This window comes from Protopterus annectens, chromosome 7.part0 (genome assembly GCF_019279795.1).
Source record: "Protopterus annectens isolate FY-2018-M chromosome 7.part0, PAN1.0, whole genome shotgun sequence".
Taxonomy (NCBI): Eukaryota; Metazoa; Chordata; order Ceratodontiformes; family Protopteridae; genus Protopterus; species Protopterus annectens.
Genome location: NC_056739.1, coordinates 482,916,341 through 482,937,854, shown reverse-complemented (window position 1 = coordinate 482,937,854; position 21,514 = coordinate 482,916,341). Strand labels below are relative to the sequence as shown.

At 45.4% G+C, this 21,514-nt stretch overlaps 1 protein-coding gene across 1 annotated transcript in view; it reads right to left on the bottom strand.

Moving 5' to 3' along the window:
• Positions 1-21,514, bottom strand: part of MINK1 (misshapen like kinase 1) — a 1,658,622-nt gene that overhangs the window by 723,699 nt on the left and 913,409 nt on the right. The gene's annotated exons all lie outside the window — the stretch shown is intronic.

Below are 21,514 nucleotides of genomic sequence, written 5' to 3'. Positions count from 1 at the left end.
GAGAACTCATCAAAAACTGTAAGATTGCCTTGACCTTGCTGTTGTGTGCTTGATTAGATTAGGGGCAGCATTCTTTAGTTAGATTAGGAAAGCTTACTTATTAAAATGAGTTTTGTTCCCTAAAATAATGGACTCTTATCCTGGAGTTTAATTTATATTTCCGGTGACTGAGTTCTGTTTTTTTATTAAAAGCTACTGATTTACATTCTTGTAATCATTTTACTTATTAACTGTTTTTCATTACTTTACATTGTGGCTGGAAATCAGTGTTTTTCTTTAGCGATTAGAGAACGCTTCTACTTGTTTGATACTACCTAGGTCCCCTAGACGGCCCGGTGGCTTATAGTCATAGCTATCATTTATTCTGATATTTAATTTTCATAACTGGACACCCCTTTAGAAGGGCATGAAGACACTCTGATTGGTGGCAGTATTAACATATTACTTTGGGGAAGGGACAGCTGGAAATCTGTGTCAGGCTTTCCCAGAAGCATTTGGATGTGTAAGATTTAAATTTACTTTGAGTGAGTATATCAGAGGTCTTAAACTGGAAAGCATTGCTCTGAAGTGTACAATAAGAAAATACATTTGGGGTTGACAGAGCTTCTTCGGCTCAAAGTGTGTCTGATCTGATGATGTGCATCTGTTATCAGAAGCTGTCAGATCTGAGGTTTAGTCTTCAGGATCCGATGAACTCTGATCCGTCCGTTTAGACACCTTGGGAGAAGGTTCAAGAGTATGGTCAAAGCTAGGACTAGAGCATCTGTGGAAGGATCCTATGTACTTTCTGGACTCCTTGTCTAATATTTTGGAGAGCTGAGCTCCAGATAAAGTCTCCAAAAAAGAAGTCCGCTAACTTTTTAGAATTAGTTTATTTTTGAGGTCCACTGAGGCCCATGGATTAAAGGCCTTAATGTCGCACAACTCTTAAATGAGCGAAGGCCTAAACAGTGCACACAGGAATCATGTGCATCAGATAGAGGTATTGTATGCCCATAATCTTTACATTTTTACAAACCTGAAGGTTTTCCAGCCATTAAAGCAGACAAAGCAGAAAAACTGAATACAGTAATAATACTTTTTTTTAATGAAAGAATATGTGAAGAAAGGGATTGCCAACAATGGTAACTTTTAGTTATGTACTTAACATAACTTTAGATGTTTGGGATCCATCTCGCCTACATTCTGTACTGATGGGCTCGGAGCCGATCCCTCGGCTCCGACTCGGCACGCTATGCTATAGAGCGAAGCCTCTTATTGGCTGAGCTATTCTCTATCCCAGGATGCACCACCACTAATCCCCCAGATCTTGTTTGTCCGCATTCATGCACACATACATAACTTGTTTATATAACATTGCCAGATGTTTCAAGAGGAAACAATAGGATTCGGACCGTCCGATCTCTTCTGATCTCCAAGGAAGGGGGAAGGAGGGTGGTTATTAGAATGGCGAGATGGATCCCAAACATCTAAAGTTATGGTAAGTACATAACTAAAAGATGTTATGTGATCCTATCTCGCCTACATTCTGTACTGATGGAACAGCGTCCCTAGCACCTAAATCCTGGGTGGCTCACTGGAAAACACTCCTGAGCACTGTGGAACCAAATGAAGCTCGCCCCCGAGATGCCACATCCAATTTGTAGTGGGAAATGAAGGTGTGCGGGGAAGACTACGTAGCCGCAGCACAAATGTCACTAATGGCAAGCTTAGAATGGAATGCTATTGAAGTAGCCATAGCTCTTGTAGAGTGAGCTTTGACAGAGGTCGTAAGCTCTTTATTAGAAGAGGAATAAGCTTGACTAATACAGTCCTTGATCCATTTGGCAATAGTGACCTTTGTGACGGCTTTGCCCAATTTATTATCCGAAAAGGACACAAACAATTGATCTGTTTCCCTTGTTTGTTTGGTCCTATCTAAATAAAAACGCAATTGCCTGTGGACATCTAATGTGTGGAATATGTACTCCGCTTTGTTTGAGTACTTTGGAAAGAAAACTGGAAGTTCTAATGACTGTTGTAGACAAAAACTAGAACAAACTTTAGGGACAAATGATGGATTTGGCCTGAGAGATACTCTAAGGTACGGAGGTTTTACAGACAAAGCTTGAAGCTCTGAAACCCTTCTGGCAGAAGTAATCGCGACCAGAAAGGCAGTTTTCCACGATAGAAATTTCAAAACACATGTTGTTGCCGGTTCGAAGGGGGAGGAAGTTAAGGCACGTAACACCACATCGAGATCCCATGGATGAGCAGGATGAGAAATCGGAGGTCGTAAAAGTGCAGCACCTTTCATGAAGGTCTTACACAATCTGTTGCTCATTAAAGGTGGGTTTATAGATTCATGAAAATTGGAAATAGCTGCCAATTGAACCTTGATGGTAGAGACTGAAGAACCTTGATTGAATTGGGAAGTTAAAAATTTCAGGACTTCCGATACAGGAATAGTGATGGGATCCAGACCCCGGAGTTGAGCCCAAATAGCAAATCTCTTCCATTTGCTAGAATACAATTTCTTAGTGGCAGACTTGTGGGCCGAAGATAAAATATGTACGACTTCCGGGTCTAAGGTATGATTCCTGACTATAGTCGGAAGAGGAGGAGCCAAGCTGTTAATTTCAAGGTGTGGAGGGACTGGTGGAGTAGTCCCGACTGATGAACTAATAGGTCTGGGATCTGATCCAGGAACCATGGACCGTCCAGTGCATATTTCCGAAGATAGGGGAACCATACCTGACGAGGCCAGTAAGGAGCAACTAAGATCATTTTGCTCCCCAAGTGAGACGCCTTTTGGATCACTCTGGGAAGGAGGGGAACTGGGGGAAAAGCGTATAGCAAGCCGGTGGGCCAAGGATGGGCTAGTGCGTCCATAGGGCTCTCCCCCGGAGCCATAGTGAGGGAGAAGAACTTTTTGCACTTCGCATTCAGCGGGGTTGCAAAGAGGTCGCAACAAGGAATTCCCCATTTGCTGAAAATCTGAGTTGCAACCGTACTGTTCAGAGACCACTCGTGTGGAGAGTGGATAGTTCTGCTCAGTCTGTCGGCTATCACATTGGACTTGCCAGGGATATGAGTCGCCACTAGAAATCGTTTGGTCGACACTGCCCATTTCCCAAACTCTCATGGCCTCTCTGCAAAGGGGGTAGGATCTGGTCCCTCCCTGCTTGTTCAGGTACCAGACTACTGACATGTTGTCGGAGTGAACAGCAATTACGCCCTGAGGGAGGTAATCGTGAAGGGCTTGTAGGGAGAGAAACACCGCCCTCATTTCTAAAATGTTGATATGAAGGAGGCTCTCTTCCGAATGCCATTTGCCTTGGACTGACCTGCCCAGGGAATGCCCCCCCCACCCTATCTGGGAGGCGTCCGTAGTCAAAGTGGCCACAGGAGGAGGCGGAACAAAGGGTCGTCCCTGATCCAGATTGGAGGGCACCAGCCACCAGCGAAGGTCCCGTTTGCAGGTTTCTGTGATCCATATGAGGTGACTGAGAGGGAGATCCTGAAAGGACCACTGTGTTGAAAGAAGCCACTGGAGAATTCTCATGTGCAACCTTGCTAGGGGAACTAGAAGAACCGTGGCGGACATAGATCCCAATAGCTGCAGGGCCATTCTGGCTGGGGCTTTGGATCTGGGAAGTAAGGCTCGAACTTGAGCCTGTATGGTTTGTATCCTCTCTGTAGGAAGATAGACCCGCATTCTGTTTGAGTCTATCTCTACTCCGATGAATCTTATGCGTTGAGATGGCAGCAACACAGACTTTGGCCAATTGAAGGTGATTCCAAGGGAAGTGCCCAGTGATATTGTGGCTTGTAGGCTCTGCAATAGTAGATGCTTGGAGGTGGCAGTTAGGAGCCAGTCGTCTAGATACGGAAACACCTGGAATCCTAGACTTCTCAGGTGAGCAGTCACGACCGCCAAACATTTGGTGAACACCCTGGGGGCTGTGGTGGGACCAAAGGGCAGCGCGCGGAACTGAAAATGACTGTCTCCTAGGCTGAAGCGCAGATGTCTCCTGGTCGCTTGACGTACCATGATATGGTAATAAGCGTCCTTGAGATCTATGGAGCACATCCAAACACCTTTCTCCAGCAGTGGGAGAATGGATTGTAGGGTGACCATTCGGAACTTGGACTTTTTGACTGAACGATTTAGAATGCTGAGATCCAAAATGGGCCTCAAGTCCCCGGTCTTTTTTGGCACCAAAAAGAATCTTAAGTCCCTAATCCGATCTGGTCTGCGGGGACCGGTTGGATGACTCCTTTTTGAAGCAGCTTTGAGACTTCTAAGGCTGCAATTTCCAGTTGACTGGGTGGCGGGTCCGGGATTTTCTTGGACGGAGGTGGGGAGTGAGAAAAGGGAATGGCGTAACCTCCGGCGATAATTCGAAGCACCCATCGGTCCTGAGTGATATCTTCCCAGGCTTTTAGGTGCCTCGGAAAATGACCCCCGACTGGCTCCGGAGCTGCACAGTCGGGCAATCCCTCAGGGATTGTGAAAGGCTGAAGAGCCACGAAAGGACTCGCGGTCTCCAGTGTTGCGGGGGCCTCTGCCGCCTCTGGGACGGCATCTTCCAGAAGAATTTCCCCCTCCTCTGCCTCTAGAAGGGGGATCTTCCTGCTGTGAGGGATAAGACTTCTGAGATCTACGGAACCACATTTTCCCTCCTCTTTTAGCCTTGGGGTAAGGCCGAAAGGGAGTGGAAAATCGTGCCCCTACGGCAGTCAAAGTCTTACCTTCTTGCTCGCAGCGGGTCAATGTGTCCTTTACCTTGGGTCCAAACAAAGAGGACCCATCAAAGGGAGCGTCGGCAAAGGAAGACTTGAAGGCTTCCGCAAAATGACACAGGCGGAGCCAGGCTTGCCTCCGTAGAGCAATGCCTGTACCCGCCGCTCTACTCGCCCCCTCGGCCGCATAAGAAATGAGCCTCATGGACGAGTTTGATATGGATGACAGCGTAGCCAACTGAGAGCCAACCGTCTGGGCCAGCTGCTCAGGTAGGTTACCCAAGAGGGTATCTGAAAGCTCCTTGATCAGATCCCTCTGAAACCTGGTGAAGTGCGTTAAATAGTTCAGGGATCTTAAGGTAAAGGCCGCTGAACTGAGGGTGCGCTTACCGTAGCGATCCATGCTCCTAGACTCCTTATTAGGAGGATGGACGGACGTCGAAGCCTCTGCTACATCTTGTTGGGTAGCAGATGCCACCACCAAGGCATCTACAGCCACACCTTTCATCAAAAACTCCTTTTCTGGGGGTGCTGACACTAACTTATTTGGGCGAGCAGGCACCGGTTCCACAGAGTCTGGGTGTTCCCACGCCCTTCGACAGATCAAATCTAGGAGCTCGTCGAAGGGCGGAGACACCCAGGAGGCGGAGGGCTGAGACCCGAAGGCCTTAAGGAACACCGACTCGTCAGCAGAAGGGGGTTTGGAATGCCAGCCGCCTCGTTGTTTGAGGGCTTCCAGGATGTCTGCAAAGGAGACATCATCTGAGGACGACTTAGGGGACCCCTCTGCATCATCAAGATCAGTGTCTGACGTGAGAGACTCATCGGGGGGAGTCCAAGTGCTTCCTCTTGCACGGTCTTTTCCTTGGGGGTTCCTCCGAAGAAGCTTCAGAGGGACCCCCAGGAGGGGGGGAACCCCCAGTGGGGGTGACCTCAGGCCCCGGGGCTCCGCTGTCTAAGGACAGGGGGACTGCCAAAGACCCAGTCTCCGTATGCAGGGAAGGTGCTGGAGAGACCGTGGAGGTAGCCAAAGAAGATTTGGCTAACGCACTCCTCATGGCCCTGAAGGCCGGACCACCAGAATCCTGGGAAGGTCCGACCCCCATGGCCACAACAGTAGACGGTACCCTCGCAGCCGACGCACCGAGAGGAAGGCTTGGGACCGAAAACATCAGTCCCGAAGCATCCCCCCCGGGCCAGACAGAGGAGGTCCGCGTACCGTACTCCGACTTGAGAGCCGGGGTTGGAGTAAGGGTCGGGGCAGACCCGAAAACCTCCATCGGCTCCACCAGCACCGGCTCCAACGGTGCCGAGGCTGTTGGAGGAGGAACCATAACTACAAGGTGGACCATCGGCTCCGAAGCCGAATGGGCTGGAGGCGATAACACAGGAGACTGGAAAAGTCTTAGGAGCACCCTGTCGATGTCCGAATCGGACATCTTGGAGGATCTAGATGAAACCGATCGGGTCCAAACCGACTTCTCTATCGGCTCCAAAGGACTGGGGGACCGGCTCCGAATGGACTCGACCAATATCGGTTCCGAGGGAGATCCCAAAACAATTTCCCTCGGTGCCGAGGAGGGCTTCAGCGCCGAAGGGGAAGAGTCTGAGCCGGCAACCCTCATCGGCTCCAAAATCAGTGGAGCCGATGAAGGTGACCCGCCTCTCGACGCCCCAGTCCTCGGCTCCGAAACCAGAGGAGTCGAGACTGGAGGCATCGAGGCAGACCGTTCCGCCCTCGGCTCCGAAGTCCGTGGAGCCAATGGAGAAGCCTGCCTAGGTTTCTTAGCAGTCGGTTCCGACGGGCTGGTCGGAGCCGACGCTTTCTTCTTCTTGGTAGGAGAGGATGAGGAAGATAAGGCCTCCTCGAAGGAGGGTTTAATCAGCCCTTTCAGTATTAATTTATTCTTCCTCTCTTGGAGGACTCTAGATGAAAAGGCGTGACACACGCTACAGGACTCCTGTAGGTGCTTGGTGCCTAAACAATATACGCACGAGGAGTGGTAATCGGTTATAGACATCTTATAACCGCACCTCGTGCACTTTTTGAACCCTGAGGGTCTATGTTCTTTTGACATAATGCCTATCAAAAAACACTAAAACAGTGGAAAGAAGCACTAGCTTGAGAGAACTACCACAATACAAAAAATTTAACTTTAAACTTTTTTTTTTTTTTTTAACGATACAATACAATGACCGAAAACACTAAAAAGGAGGGCCAAGACCCTCTAACTTAAACAGGTACTTGACCTCCTTGAGAGAAAAAAAAAATAAGAGAAACTAGCTAAAGAATAGGGGAAGGCCCCTCTAACTTAAACGGGAAACCTTTCCCTTAAACAAACACACAATTTACCTCAAAAAAAGTACCAAAACACACTCGTACAACAACAATAGCTGTTAAAACAGCTTTTGGGTAAGAATAAGGAATTTCCTGACGGGAAACTTTAGAAAAAAAACTGTACTTAGCTCAGCCAAGTTTGAGACCACGTCCTAGCTTGTAAGCGGCAAACGAAATCTGGGGGATTAGTGGTGGTGCATCCTGGGATAGAGAATAGCTCAGCCAATAAGAGGCTTCGCTCTATAGCATAGCATGCCGAGTCGGAGCCGAGGGATCGGCTCCAAGCCCATCAGTACAGAATGTAGGCGAGATAGGATCACATAACATCTAAAGTTGTTACCACAAGGGTAAAAGAAAAAAAATTACCAACAATGGTAAAGATTACACTGATAAGTGTACAAAGGATAAGGGAGGAATACATATTATGACTAGAAAAGGGTAAAATATAATAATTCTATTTTACTCACAAATACCACACTAAAGCTCGAGAGCTAACAGCGACCATGTCCGTACGTTAAGGCAGCAAATGAGATCCGAGTTATGGTAGGGGACTAAGCATTATGGTTAAGGAAGGAGCTTGAAAGCATTCTAGTATCCACAAGCTGTAAAAATCGGCAGTTGGATCCAAGGGTCAGATCAGAATCCACTTGAGGAAAGAATGAAAATTGGCATCAGATTCTCATTTTTCACAGCATCTGGCAGATTCTGAAAATGCTGCCAGGCAAACCTAAAACAGCACCAGAGGCCACAGCCTTGGATACACACAGTAAACAATGAGTTGAGAACTCCGTGATGGAAGAAAATGTAAAGCTTTTTTTTTTCTCATAAGAAAAAAGTGAGGACAAAACATTCCTCATACCTTTGTAATTAGTCAGAATAAGCTTTAAATTATAAGCCTGACAATTAAAAATTCTGAAAATCAGTGTTACAGAAGCACTCACTTTCTCCCATACTTTGCACCATTCTGGCAACAATGGGGAATTTCTGGAAACAGTCAGAGACAAAGAGGAAACTCCAACAGGAAGAATCAGAAACTGAGCTTTCCTCAGAGTCTGAAACAAAAAACTGAGTAGAAAACCCCATAACTATCTCTTCATCCTCCTGTCTAGATTTACATACTGAATCTCTTCAGGAAAAGTATTACCTCTATCCCTCTTCTTTTACCAGAAATCACCTTACAAGAAGGATCAGTAACCAGAGTTAATCCCTGTGCCACACCCAGTAAAACTACTCCTGTCTAAGAGAATGTGGAGGAGGAGTAGATGCATGTTTAGTTTTCTGTTAATTCTTGACAGGAAAAAATGGGGTCAATAGTGTTACTAATGGCTGCAGAAGCAGCTCCCCCTGGAATGGGCACAACATTCTGACTGAAAGGGGAAGACCTGTCTGTTCTGGAAGAGGGAACCGGGAAGAGTGCCTCTCCCTTGATCACTGAATGGACCCCAAGAGCTGTAGAGGAAGTAGCTAACCCTGCTCCATACTGGCTGCAGGTGCTACAGCAGAGAGATCTGGGGTAAAAGATCTGTCTGAGGAACAAGCTACGGTTATAGCAGAGTCACCCACCAGTGTTATGAGACAACTTATTAGCCTGCTGTGGTGACAAAAGCTGTTTGCTTAACTTTGTTTTTGTGGTTGAAAGGATACTCTTGGAACAGTAGTTTGTTTCATGATCAAGCCGAAAATGGTGCCTCAAAGAAAAAAGCAGCAAAAGTTCGTAAAAACTAAAGACTTTGAAAATCATTTTTTACGTGTGGAGTTTAATTTACTTTTGGGGGGCTGTATTTTAGTACTTTTTACTGTGTTTTTGTTTGAAAATGGTTATTTTTAATTACTTTAAACAACTTTTAAAGTGATAGGAAAAAAGTGCACTCCCACTTAGAAGTACAATTAAAGTCTCTTGACAGTCCTTTAATATACAAACACTTAGCTTCAGAATAACTTTCCTAAACAGGAAATTACAATAAATACATAAATGTTGGACTTTTCACAAAGGGAATTTTTCTGACCAGGAATGGAACAGCACAAGTAGACAGTTGATCCTCGGAAGCTTCCAGGGGACTGCTCTCAACAGCAGGAAAACTCAGAAGGGCTTGGTGCTCAAACCCGAATTCTAGTCAGCCCAGCTCTAGCTGACTAACAATTTGTGCGCATGGAAGGTGCCTTGAAGCTTTAGAAGCTGAGCAGCTGTTAACTCCTTGGCAGTATATAAACACACATAGCTAAGGGTACTGCTGCAGAGATCAATATGATGGACATCTCAGCATTAGCAATCTAAGAGGAGGAAATTCCAATTTTATCTTTGAGCAGGAAAATAATTTGCATTAAGGGATGGTAATCAGGCTGTATTCAGTAGGTAAAGAAAATTGGGGGATATTTCAGCTACTTAGCCTCTTGTAAGATCGGCTAAGACTGGTACAAACAAAAGATGAAGGCCTAAGTATAAAGTACTTGGACCTCAGACAAAAAAAAAAATGATCAAATGCAGCCCCACCTGAACTGTAGTCCCACTTGATTAATGTGGACTACAGTTTACCATCCCACAAAAAATTGTGCACATTTACAAATGTGAGTCTAAATTTCAGCCTACTTTGATCACACTATCGCACCAAATCCGCAAATCATAAATAGCACTTTAATGTCATCTCAAAATAATCCTGTTCCAGAAACAGGTCTTCCATCTGCAGACTTTCTCAGTTAACACAACTCACACAGTACTTTCATTTTTCTAAATCTGAAAATTCAAAACTGGCCTTGGCATTCCATGCCCAACTTCAGTACAGTTAGTCACGAACACCTCTTCGCCAATACTTCCAGTGCCATTCTCCAAGTTAACACCTCACCATCCAATTCGTAGCCTCTTTTGACTAATTCAATTTTCTACACCTCCCAAAAGCCCAAAGAACCATAGATTCTGTGTTCTTACCTTCTCATCCATTTCAATTAATCTATGCTAGATCTCCATCGACTGCTTCACCATTTCTCCTACCTTAACTCAAAACACATTTGTTCTCTGGTAGGTTCTACGACTTCCTAATGATCATGCACATGCATAATATTTCACCAGGCACAGCCATGCTTATTTGATATTTTGTAATCATTAAGCAAGCCAGTCCAGTCTACTACTCGTAACCATCAATATTTAGTCACAAGATCTTTCGCTATTCACCTAAAAAATACAGCATACCAGAGGGTCCCACTCCCATACATGACAAACTTCATTTCAGTAATATACAGACTCCAGCCTGCAACTAATTTTCCCTCACTAATAACCAACAGATGATACCTATACTCACAGATTCTCTCAAAATTGTTTTCAGCTGAACTAATGCCGTAATTAAGCAGATTTAATTTCCTTACAGACGAAGCAGCTATAGAACACAAGCTTGAAAAGAGCAGTATGGATGGACTGCCATTTCCATTTTGAATTTAGGAGAAAACACTTAACACTTATGTGACAAAGGAAGCACCAACAGCCTACTGCAAAAAGCTTTAAACTTTTGCAGAAAATCTCACAATATATTTAATAAGCACAAGCTGCTAGGAAAGTGAAATTACTTTGGTGAGAAAACAGACTGTGGTACAAGGGTGGGGAGAAGTACAGTTGTATACAGTTACCATAAATGTAAATGTTAGAGAGTGTATTCACTGTTGCAGTCATTACATATGGGTAATCTGCTGGCAGGTTGCCCTCAGTCGGCCTGAATTCCAAAGTCTTGGGTCCTGCGTTGGTTGCTGTCTCCTCTTCCATGACGTCAGGTCGTCAGGGGTATAAAACATACAGCAGACACCATTTTCTTTAGTTTTTCTTGCCCCCGATGTCAGGTGCCCCCAAAAAGGTAGCAAAAAAAATGTTTTATATATATATATATATATATATATATATATATATATATATATATATATATATCAATATAAACTTTACCTTTATCTACAAGCAAATACACCACATAGTATGTAGAAGATAGAGAAAGAAATATAAACTCCTGAATGACAGGGGGGTGGCAGGAGGGTAACCTGGACTGCAACAGTGAATACACTCAAACATCTACATTTAATGTAATTGTACACAACTGTACTATGTTCTTCGTGTTTCACTGTTGCAGTCATAACATTTGGGTAGAATCTCAAAGCTATGGTTGGGAGGCTGGAGCTAAACAGCATTAGGTGCGGCTATAAGGCCCTGCAGAACTGCAGTGGCAAAGCCTGCCCTGGACTTAGAGTAGAGAGGCAAATGATAATGCTTTGTAAAGGTGTGAACAGAACTCCAAGTAGCAGCCTCTAGAATGTCTTTGGTTGGTACTCCTCTGAGAAAGGATGCTGAAGTAGCTGCAGCTCTGGTGGAATGCGACCTAATGCCCTTGGGAATAGGTTTACCCAGGTGTAAGTAGCAGAAACGTATGCAGTGGCTTGTCTGCTTTGAAATAACCTTTCTTTCTGATCCTGCAGCATATGACACTAGTAATTGCTCAGTTTTACTTAGAACTTTAGTCCTGCTCAAGTAGAATCTTAGCTGTCTGTGTACATCCAAGGAATGCAGAATTTGATTCCCCCTTGTTCTGCGGATTTGGATAGAAGGTTGGCAGATGAATTGTTTGGTTAGGAGCCACACTGGAAACTACCTTAGGCATAAATGTAGGATTTGTCCATAGAGACACCCTTGTCTGGGTAAAATATGATAAAAGGCTCTACAGCCATGAGGGCCTGTAGCTCTGAAACTCTTCTTGCTGAAGTAATTGCTAGTAGCAGAGCTGTTTTCCATGATAAGAACTTTATACCAGCGGTAGCAGCTGGTTCAAATGGAGGCAGGGTGAGCTTTTCCAACACATAATTGACGTCCCATGCAGGTAATGGTGATCTTCTAGGAGGCCTTAAATTTTTGGCTCCTCTAAGATGCTGCTTTAGTAAAGGATGAGAAAAGTTTGGTGGCTCTGTATTGTAATGAACCGAAATGGCAGAGGCATGGATTTTAATTGATGAGAAAGATAGGCCTTTGTCAAGCATCTCAGTTAAGTATTGTAATATCTGAGGAATATTTGGTTCTGCTGTATCAGTTCCTTGTGCTCGATACTAAGCACAGAATCTCTTCCATTTGTCAGCATAAGATTTTCTAGTACTAGGCATTCTGGCTTCCAAAATGACATCCATCACAGCTTTACTGAGAGGTGTTGTTTGTACAACTAAATGATCAGCCATGCTGCCAGATTCAGCATCTGTAGTTGATTGAGCAGGATCTGATTATTTTGCTGGGACAGTAGTTGAGGTCTTTGAGGTAAGGTCCAAGCTGGGTATTGAGACAAGTTCCTTAGGATTGCATACCAGTATTGGCGGGGCTAGTCCGGGGCAATTAGTATCATCTTTGGTTGCTCGTCTGACTTTTAGGAGGACCTTGGGGAGAAGAGGCAGATGAGAAAAGGCGTAAACTGATACGTTTTTCCAACTGAAGAATACGGCGTCCCCTTTCCATGCTTGTCTGTGAGAAGTCCTTGTGCAGAATCTTTTCAATTGATAATTTTGAGGAGAGGCAAATAGATCTATGTCTGGGCTCCCCCATTTCTCTGTTATCATGCTGAAGACTTGTGGATTTAGTTTCCACTCGTGAGGATCCATAAGCTTTCTGCTTAAATAGTCTGCCAGAGTACTTTGCTTTCCTGGCAGGAATTGAGCTTGAAGATGTATTTGGTAGGTCAAAGCTGTGTCCCACAGTGCCTTGGCTAATCTGCAAAGGGGGTATGAGTGTGTGCCCCCTTGCTTGTTTATATACCACATGACCGTGGTATTGTCCATCTTTATCAATAGTTGTCCTTGAAGGCTGTTATGGAATTTTGAACAGCTAGCATCTCTTTCTGGTTGATATGTAGATGCATTTGTTTTGGAGTCCATATGCCCTGAATGCATCTTCCTGCCATGTGGGCCCCCCCAGACATAATCTGATGCGTCTATTGTTATGGTTTGGCTGGCAGGGGGTAGAGTGAAGGCCCGTCCCATGTTTTGGTGACATGCCTTTGCCCACCATAGAAACTCCTGTTGTAGGCAGGGAATAAGAGGAAAGTACAGTTTTGTACCTACCATAAATGTAGATGTCCGATAGATATGCAACTGCAGTCATAACATATGGGTTATCCTGCCTCAGGCAGCCCTCGGTCGGCCGGATTCCAAAGTCTGGGTCCGGCGTCGGCCGGAGTCGCCTCCTCTCCGATGTCACAACAGCTGTAGTATAAAGGCATCGGCCGACGCCATCTTCTTCAGTGTTTCTTGCCCCAGATGCCAGGTGCCCTCCAAGGAAGGCTAAATTTGGTGAATGGATAAACAATTCCAGACATGCACAACAGTAATAAACATACACCATAAAAGGTACCCCCAACTAATAGGAATAGGGGTAGTGGACCCTAAAAGAGAGTTGCAGAGGGGTAGGAGGGAGGGAAAATCCGACTGCAGTTGCATATCTATCGGACATCTACATTTATGGTAGGTACAAAACTGCACTATGTTCTTCAAGAATGCAACTGCAGTCATAACATATGGATTGAATACCATAGCCAAGCTGGGGGTGGTTGGAACTAATAAAGGGATGGTGTAGCTATAATGCCCTGCAGGACTGCCGAAGCAAAGCCTGCTCGGGATCTGGAGTATAAAGGCAGGTTGTAGTGCTTGGTAAATATATGCACGGAACTCCATGTAGCAGCCTCTAGAATGTCCTTTGTAGCCACTCCTCTTAGGAAAGCTGTGGATGTGGCTATAGCTCTGGTGGAGTGTGGCCTAATATTGCCTGGCACACCTTTTCCATGAAAGGAATAGCAGAATCTGATGCAGTGTCCAATCCATTTTGAAATTGTTTGTTTGGAGATTGCTTTTCCTTGAACTCCAGCAGCATAGGCTACGAACAGTTGGTCAGACTTTCTGGTGGTCTTTGTTCTGTCCAAGTAGTAGTGTAGTTGTCTGTGTATGTCCAAAGTATGCAGCAGCTTTTCCCCCTTGTTTTGAGGATTGGGGAAGAATGTAGGCAGGTGAATGGCTTGATTTAGAGACACCCTGGAAATTACTTTTGGCATGAAAGAAGGATTGGGTCCTTAGGGAGACTCTGTCCTGGTGAAAAATGAGAAAGGGAGGTACTGCCATGAGTGCCTGCATCTCCGAGACTCTTCTTGCTGATGTTACTGCCAATAGGAAAACCGTTTTCCAGGAGAGAAATTGCATTTCTGCAGATGCTGCTGGTTCAAAGGGGGGGAAGAGTTAATTTTTTTCAAGACGAAATTGAGGTCCCATGCAGGTACTGGTGGTTTCCTGGGAGGTTTGATATTCTTTATCCCTCTTAGAAACTGTCTTAGCAAGGGATGTGAGAACACAGGTGGATCACAATTGTATTTTGCTGAGATTGCTGAAGCGTGGATCTTTATGGAAGAATATGAGAGACAAGTATGAAACAATTCTGCCAAGTATTCTAATATCTGAGGTATGCTCAATACTGTTGCATCCTGACCCTTGTTGGCATTCCAGATGATGAATCTCTTCCACTTGGCTGAATAGGTCTTTCTGGTGGAAGGTCTGCGTGCTTCCAGTAGAATCTCTTGAACTTCTTTAGAAAGAGAGATATCTGAAGAAGTTATGGTAACCTCCAGGCTGTCAGATGCTATGTTTGCAGGTTTTGATGAACAGTCCTGTAATTGTGCTGGGTTAGAAACAGAGGCCATAGAGGCAGAGGCCACGGCTTGGTCCGAGTTATGCTCAACAGCAATGGGTACCAGTGCTGCCTTGGCCAGTCTGGAGCTATCAAAATGCCTGTTGGTCGTTCTGCTTTGATCTTCAGTATCACCTTGGTCAGCAATGGTAGAGGAGGGAATGCATAAACTGTTAGGGAATTCCAGCTGAAGGAGAGAGCATCCATTTTCCAGGCTAGAGGATGGTGAGTTCTTGTACAAAACTTTTCCAGGTGATGGTTCAGGTGAGAAGCAAAGAGATCTATGTCCGGTCTTCCCCATGCCCTTGTTATTTGTGAGAAAATGTGAGGATTCAGCATCCATTCGTGTGGATCCCAGAAATTTCTGCTCAGCTTGTCCGCCAGAACATTGTCCTTGCCTGGCACAAACTGGGATTGTAAGTGGATCTTCAGGCTCAGGGACTTTTCCCAAATAATCATTGCTAATCTGCAGAGGGGATAAGAATGAGTGCCTCCCTGCTTGTTTATATACCACATAACCGTGGTGTTGTCTGCCCTTATTAGCAAATGCCCTTGTTGAAGTGATCTTTCGAAAGTCTCGATTGCACGTATCACTGCCAACATCTCTTTTTGATTTATGTGCAGATGCCTTTCCCTTGGGTTCCATTGCCCTTGGATGCATCTGTCCTCCATGTGCACCCCCCATCCATGATCTGAGGTGTCTGTTGTAAAGATATGACCTGCTTGAGGTATGTTGAAAGACATGCCTTGGTTTAACTGACTTGCTTGAGCCCACCACAAGAATTCTCTTTGCAGACATGGAATTAGTGGGATTATGTCCTCTAGGCTTTGGCTGTGTTGTGACCATAAGCTTTTTAAGTACCATTGCAGCTTTCTCATATGAAGTCTTGCCAAAGGTATCAGAAGAATGCAGGATGCCATGAACCCCAGGGCCTGCAGGATTTTCCTTGCAGTCAGCTGGGAGAGCTTTGCTAGGCCTTTGAAGTAGTCTGGTAACTGCTCTTGTTTTTCTTCTGTGAGGAAGGCCATTTGTGTGTTTGTGTCCAGTTTGGCTCCCAGGAAAATAATCTGTTGGGATGGCAGTAGTCTTGATTTTTGAATGTTGACTGTGTATCCCAAGGCCTGTAGTAATTGAATGACATAGTCCAAGTTTGTTATCAAGGTTTGTTTGTTGTCTGCTTGTATCAGGCAGTCGTCTAGGTAGGGGTATATTTGAATCCCCTGGAGTCTGCAGTGTGCCACTACTGATGCCAGGCATTTCGTGAACACTTTGGGCGCAGTAGATAAGCCAAACGGCAATGCTGAGAATTGATAATGCTCTGTCCCTGCAAGAAATCTGAGGTATCTTCTGCAACTGTGTCGGATTGGGACATGCAGGTATGCCTCTGAGGTCCAGAGTGACCAGCCAAGACCCCTTGCCCAGCATGGGAAGGAGTTGCTGCAACGTCAGCATTTTGAACTTTGGCACAATGAGAAAAGTATTTAGAGTAGACAAGTCCAGTATAGGCCTCCATTTCTTTTCTTTTCTTGGAACAAGGAACAGTCTTGAGTAAAATCCCTGGCCTTGTTCCTGAGGAGGGACCTTTTCTATTGCTTTTATGCTTAGCAGCTTTGAAACTTGAATGAGTGCCTCTGCCCTTTGATGTTGTGGCAGGTTTGGCATGCCTTGTCTTATTGGTAAAGTATAGAAGTGGAATCTGTATCCTTTGTCTATTAAATCTAGAATCCAGTTGTCCTTGGTTAAGATATGCCAGTTGTTTGAGAATAAGGATAATTTTCCGCCTAAAGGTGCTTCTCTGAGCTTTGGTAGGCGGCATGAAAGTCAAGTCATTGTGATTGTCCTTGTGGTGCAGCTGGACTGGCTGCGCCACTTCTTTGATTTGGTGGTTGCCATTGGCGGCCCCTGTAGGAGCCTCGGTTTTGCCCTCTACCTTGAGCACGCCTGTTTTTTCCCCTTTGAAACTTGTCAGTGTCTGGAAAGGACCAATTCTTTGAAGGCCAATTCTTGCTGAATCTGGGTGGCTGAACCTGGAGGAAATCTTTGACTGTCTGAACTGATTTTGCCTTTTCCTCAATGGACTTCAACACATCTTGTGCATTAGCACCAAAAAGCTTTTGTTTTTCCAGAGGTGCATCAAGTAACTTTACTTTAACATGGTCTGGCAGTGGCTGTTCTTTTAACCAAGCATGTCTACGATAACAGCCCCTGTCATAGCTGCCCTACATGAAGCCTCCAATGCATCATAACCACACTGTAGAAAATGATTGCTAACCTGCTGAGTGTTATGGATCAGATCCTGCAATGCCTTTCTATCAATAGACTCAGGAGAGGCTAGCTTTTTCTGTAAATCATCCAGTAAATAATCCTGGTACTGAAACATATGAAAAAGGCAGTTAAGTGACCTCATGGCAAGGGTGGTAGAGGTATAAACTTTTTTACCCCATCTCTCCAGCGACCTTGCTTCCCTATCCGCTGGCAGTGGATTCTTGGCTGAGGAAGTAGCCACTCCTTTGGGGCCTTGTGAAATAGTTTCAAGATCCACAGAGTGGGCCTTAAAAAGATGCTTGTGAGTGTCAGGGACCCTGAAATATCTGTCTGGCTTGACAGGAGCAGGAGGGAGAGAATCAGTGTTAGCACTGGAGTCGGAGAAGACATCCTCCAGGACATCCATAACTGGAGGGATAGCTAAAGGCCTGTGCTGGGGTAACTTGAGGAAGGTACGTAGCCTTTTCCTCGAATCAGAAAATTCCTGACCCTGCCACTTGAAATGCTCCCTCAGAGTGGAGGACTTCACCGAATGAAAAATCCTCTGGAGGAGAGGCAGAGGGAATTGACTCCTCAGCATCAGAGTCCTCATAGGCCTGGAAGGATTCTTCTTGTGTATCTGAATGCTCAGAATCCCAGAGGCTTTATCTGAAGAGAGGTTGTCAGCCTGCTCAGTTCTAGGCCTTTTGTCTGCAGGCGGCTGAGAACCTCTGTCAGGGTGAGGCTGAGACCCCCTGATAAGAGAGATGAGGTCTGCAGCAAGAGACATGATCTGCTTATCAGAAGAAGGGGTCTGAGCAGTAGGTTTAGGATGGGCCTTGGCCTGGTGGCCTTGGCACGTGCAAAGGCCTTGATGGACATGGATACAGGAGGCCTAGCTGCCCCACATGCAGGAGTAACCTTGTCCACGGGTATGGTGTCGGGTAGATCCAGAACTTCGGTTTCTGGAGGAAAATCAATAACTGGCACCGGTGTAGTCTCCGGGACCGAAGGACGTGTTACCGCTGTCTCGTCGGCCTGGAGCGGTTGAATTACCGCTTCCGTAGGGGCCGAAGCACTCGCGGAGGGCTTAGGAGAAATATCGGTAGAGGACGTTGGCCGCGGATGTCGGTCCCGGCCCTTACGCTTTTTGGAAATTTGTGTTGTCGGTTGATCCGACGGCATGATATAAGCGAAGGATTCGCCGAAAAAGTCTTCGGCAAATTCTGCCCGGCGCCTGAGTGCGCGCTTATTAAAGCAAGCACAGGCAGCACAGGCCGAGACGTCGTGGTCTGGGCCCAGGCAAGGGAGGCAGTAAGAATGGAAGTCCTTATGAGGTATTTGTTTACCACAAGACAAATTATTAACTTTCTCAATTTGTTTTGACATCGGCTGAGGCAAGAAAAAATGTTCCCCAACGGGGTACTTAGCTTTTAGATGACTTCGGTAACTGAAACACAGGAGATGACCGACCGGCACTTGCGAACTGCTTCTGCTTCGGGCACCACGCGGCAAGAAAGACTGAAGATGGCGTCGGCCGATGCCTTTATACTACAGCCGTTGTGACGTCGGAGAGGAGGCGACTCCGGCCGACGCCGGACCCAGACTTTGGAATCCGGCCGACCGAGGGCTGCCTGAGGCAGGACAACCCATATGTTATGACTGCAGTTGCATTCTTGAAGGACATCCATTGCTTCCAGACTGAGAATGGTGAATCCATAAACTTTTTAGGTATCATTGAAGTTTCCTCATATGCAGTCTTGCATATGGAATCAGTAGGATGCAGGATGCCATGAAGCCCAGCGCCTGCAGAATTTGTCTTGCAGATAACTTTGTTGCCATCAGTTTGAAGTAAGTAGTCAGTTGCCTTTGCTTGCCTGGAGTGAGGTAAGCCATCTGGACAGTTGTGTTCAAGCTTGCATCCTGGAATGTTATCTTTTGAGAGGGTACCAGTTGTGATTTCTTTTCGTTTATTGTGTACCCTAGGCATGCTAGAAGCCTTTTGACAAACGCCATGTGTCGAAGAAGAAGAATGTCCTTGTTCTCTGCTTGAATAAGACAGTCGTCCATGTAATGATATATTTGTATACTACTTTGTCTGCAAAATGCAATTACTGGTGCCAGGCACTTTGTAAAGACTTTGGGTGCAGTAGATAAGCCAAAGGGCAATTGAATTGAATTTTGGAATGTCCAGGTATGTGTTCAAAATCGATAAATCCAGTATTGGCCACCAGGCCTTGTCCTTTCTGGGTACCAAGAACAGTCTTGAGCAAAAACCTTGTCCTTTTTCCTGTTCTGGTACCGGCTGAATGGCCCCCATATCCATGAGGGACATAACCTGTTACTAGCCTCTGCCCATTGATTTTTTGGCAGATCTGGCCAACCAGTTGCCATTGGCAGAGTGCGGAAATGGAATCTGTATCCCTGTGATACTATGTTTAATACCCCACTTGTTCTGGGTTATTAACTGCCAATTTTGAGCAAAAAGTGATAATTTCCCCCTATAGGTGCTGCCAAAAGATAAGTGCTTGGTGTAGGCACATGGAAGTCAATGGGATTGTTTTCTGTAGGTTTGCACTTTATCTTCACCCGATTTGGAGGTAGAAGCACCCCACTGCTTTTAACTGTATGAATCTTGCGCCTGGTATCTGGAACCCTTGGGGCGTCTGGATTTGCCCTTTTGAGCTCTGTCTGACACAGGAAAGGACCAATTTTCTGTAGGCCAGTGTCTACCGAATCTTGGTGGCTGCACTTGTAAGTCTAACAGTTTGCATAGACTTAGATTTGTCTTCCATTTTCTTTAAAACCTCTTCTGCCATAATACCAAACAGAGAATATCATGCTGTAAAGGTGCATCTAGCAATTTAGCTTTAACATGATCAGGCAGATTTTGTTCCTTTAGCCAGGCATGCCTCCTAATCATAGATCCAGTAACCGCGGCCCTGCAGGAGGCCTCTAATGAGTCAAAACCACATTGCAAAGTATGCTTTCCAACCTGTTCAGCTGCATGCAATTATTCCTGCAATTCTTTATTTTCTGCACATTCAGAAATCAACATAATTTTCTGTTCATATGAAATTGACAGTTTAAGGCCCTGATTGCCAAGGTTGCAGATGTATAAACCTTTTTTCCCCATCTGTCCAGTGCCCTTGAATCTCTATCAGAGGGGGTAGGATATTTTGCTGTTGAGGCCTTAACTCCCTTAGGACCCTGTGAAATAGTTTCAGGATCAGCAGCAGGGTTTCTAAATAAAATGTATGTGAGTCAGGGACTCTGTAATATCTGTCAGGCTTACTGGGAGCCGGAGTTAAGGAGTCAGGGGTCAAGCTTGACTCTGAAAACACATCATCCACAATGTCTAAAACAGGGGGAATGGCTCAAGGTCTGTGCTGAGGGAGAAGGACATCCCTGAGCCTCTTTTTTGATTCTGAGAAGTCTTGACTCTCCCAGTAAGGGTTGGGAGGGTGGCCTAATGGTTAAGGTGTTTGCCTTACAAACACAAGGTGCAGGGTTGGAGTCTCACAAGGGATAATTGGCTAAGCTTAAAATGGCTCGCAAGAGCAGTTAGCTTAATACTAATCTATGAACCTAATCTATGAAAAATGCTCCTTCAAAGTATGCAAGGTTTCTCAAATGAATAATCCTCAGGAGGAGATGCAGATGGTATAGACTCCTCTGCATCAGAATCCTCATAGGGAGGTATAGAGAATTCCAGATCAGAAGAGGAATCAGAAGAAATAGAAACCTGACCTGAAGATTCATAATCAGTGTCTTGCCTAGGCCTCTTATCTGGAGGGGGATGGGTAACCCCTGATCAAGGTAAGAAGGTCTTCAGCCATTTTAATCATCTGTTTTTTGGGCATAGAGGCTTGTGCACGTGGCTCATGCTTCCGTTTTTTAGTTTTAGAAGTTGCTTTTGTCTTTGGTTTTGCAGCTGTCGTCGGTTTGATATACAGATGTTGAGGTCTGAATACACCTTCAGAAGTCGGTGCCTGCTCAATGACTCTGGACCCATTCGAGGGAGACACATCCGTCGGTCCAATACCTTGAGTATCTTGCGGCATGCTAGACTCCACAAGGGTGTCGGTATTGGCCTGCGACTCAAAAGTAACGGGTATCAGGGGCTGCGAAAGCACCTCACTGAGTACCGGCGACTGGCTTAGAATAAGCTTAGTCGGTTTTGGATCTCGACTGACTTTCTCTGTCCTTTTCTTTGCGTTTTTTATGTACTCCGGTAGTCGGATTGCTATCAGACGACATTTCTGGGTAGTTAAATCTGTTTCCAAAATACTTTGTCTCAAAAATATACAGACGCTTAATAGTGCGTTGGTTAAATCTAGCACAAAACCGACAGCCAGGCACGTTGTGATCAGGGCCCGGGCAAGGAATACAGTATAAATGGAAATCTTTATGAGGTATTTGCTTCCCACAAGTAATACAATTAACATTTTCTGACATCAGAATGGAGCAAGGAAAAATGGGGTACTTAGCTTTAGTGAAGACTTTGGTTCTGAAACTCAAACTCGAACAT